Source organism: Tupaia chinensis, unplaced genomic scaffold, assembly GCF_000334495.1.
Source record: "Tupaia chinensis unplaced genomic scaffold, TupChi_1.0 Scaffold000674_1, whole genome shotgun sequence".
In the NCBI taxonomy this organism is placed as follows: Eukaryota; Metazoa; Chordata; class Mammalia; order Scandentia; family Tupaiidae; genus Tupaia; species Tupaia belangeri.
In genome coordinates, this window is record NW_006160197.1 from 2,359,562 (window position 1) to 2,362,125 (window position 2,564).

Sequence of the window (2,564 nt, forward strand, 5' to 3'; positions counted from 1 at the left end):
AAGGCTCCCGCAGTAGCCGCTTAAGGTTCATTAAAATGTAATTAATTAATGATTTGCTGCTGAATAGCTGCTGACTGCGGTTTTCTTTTCACTTGTCGGACAGCATGAGTCACAGTTGCCAAGCCGACAAGGAAACTATTTGCAGACTATAGCACCTATTGATGAGTGTTTCAATCTGCAGTCATTTGCATAGGAAAGATGTTGGTAGGGGTGTAGACCACGCTTTCATGATGAATGTGAGCACCTATGATTCAAATTACCTCAGACTGTCATGATAGTAATCTCAACTAACAATCATTGTAGGTTTAAATATCTTAAGCTCAAAATCACTTAATCCAATTCCTGTGTACTAAAAGGGTGGTTTTATTTACAAAATTATAAACATATGTATCCAGGAATTGAGATTTTCTTTTGTGTATGTTTGTGTGTGTGTGTGTGTGTGCGCGTGCATGTGGGTAAAAGTGTGTGTATGTTTCTTTGCATGAAGTTACTTGTTAAGGAAATGTCCATTTTTTTTTTTTAAATCTCCATTTTTCTCCTTGACTTCAGGAGGACTTCATTTCCTACTTTTCCACCCCAAACTGAAGGTAAATGACTTAGCATCCTCAGTGCTTGGAATTCCTGGCCCCCAGGCCATGAGCACGGCCTGTATATTTAACTCTAAGGAATTCACATAAAATACTGACATGTTTTTATTGTGGATATAGGGCAACTATTCCCAACTTATAAAATTAACTGCTTTCAAATATTTACAAGGACAGGAAATACGGGTTAACCTCTTCTCCATTTGCTATCTCCACTGGTGTTTTTGCTCTACTACAGTTTTATGGAATTTACCTCTGCAATGTTATGCTTTAAAATAAAAAATCAAACCCCAAACATTTTGTTTATATAAGCAGATTCTCTCATTCTGTCTCTGTCTATCACATTTTAGAGACATGGAATCTGACAACTAGGAATTTAGTTGATGCTGCATCTGATAAGTAGCGAATAGGCATTTTGTACTTTAAATCAAAAATAGGACACATTCAATAGCTCTTTAGAAGGTAGCTACAAAAAAGCACAAATGTGATGTTTAGCTTGAAGATACTGTTTTTAGAAGTAATAATCAAGAATTAAGTCACAAAATGAATGAATGAGAAGAGGCTAGCAGAGCACAAAGAAATCTTGATTTTTGATTATGAATACTCCTGAAGTTTAGGACGCAGCAAAGGAATAACTTGATTAAGCAGCAATGATTTACAATTTGCTAAGCTTGAGGTGGGCATGTCTGAAAAGGTGGACAGTTTCTCTTTTTGAACTCCATATTCTTATTGCCTGCTTTTGTTGTCTAAATGTGAACAGAATGAGTGCTTCCTCATGTCGCACAGTAACTGTTAGCAGTTTCTGCACAAAGAAACCTACATGTTCCATATCATTTAACCATATTGAAAAATGGTACATAGAATAATCATAATGCTGCTATTTTATTAAATACTCTTAAAAACAAGTATAAATGTATCATTTTTTCTCATCCTGTTAAGATGGCTTTACAACAATTTTACCTGATCATTATGCCATATTCTTTTCAAATTAATCTTACTAAATTGCAATAACTGGAATTTATCCAAGAATTAAATTCCCAGTGCATACAATATTTTCCCCAGCACTTTTACAAGACTTTTATTTTGCAGGGGCTGCAGGGGGCTCTTATCACATCTACTATTTCTATTCTTGACCTCACCCACATGCACATAGCATATTTTATTTTCTTTTAAACCATCTCTGAGTTGCTCCAGAACTCTTGGTCTATGACTGCTCTTAGGTATGGAGCAAATAGTTGCTTGCCATTGAGTGAAAATAGTAGAAGACAGCCACACAACGCTCACTGTTTCAGCCCCATCACATACTGCTAGCCTGCTTTGTGTCTTTGTTCATTTCCTTGGCCTGGACCACATTGCTCAAACTTCGATATGTGTGTAAATTACTTGGGGAGCTTGTTTAAAATGAAGTTTTCTGGGTCTCACCTCAAGAGACTCTGATTCAGTTGTTATACTAGGACACTTATGTGTGTTTACAGTTCTCTTACATTCAAACTTGAGGTCACAGATGTGAGTTTGAGGACCACTAATGGGGGAGAAAAGTTTGTATTCCCACAGATTTCTGTTTTGTTTTTTGTTTTAAGTTTTTGTTTTGTTGTTGTTTGTTTGTTTGTTTTTGTTATAGGATGCATGCACTTGCCAGAAAGACCGAAAGAAATAGACAGAAATCACCCCCTAGGGGGGATGGCCATGCTGCAATCCCTTCCCCTCCATTCTCCTCTCGGTATCTTGGGCACGCACGCACACACATCCAGCATGAGTTTAAGTCACCGGGTCCGGGACTTGAATGCAGTTGGCTATATGGGAGTCCAGCGACATAGCCATTACGCCAACTGCTAGTCCCCAAATTTCTAATTCTATAGGAAATCGGAGAAAATATCTTTGACTGAGATATCTTGCTCATTCTTTCAGTGAGCTAACATTGCTTTAGTTTACCTAAAAAGTGAGGACAAAGGGAAACATATCTGAAAAATTATTTTAATT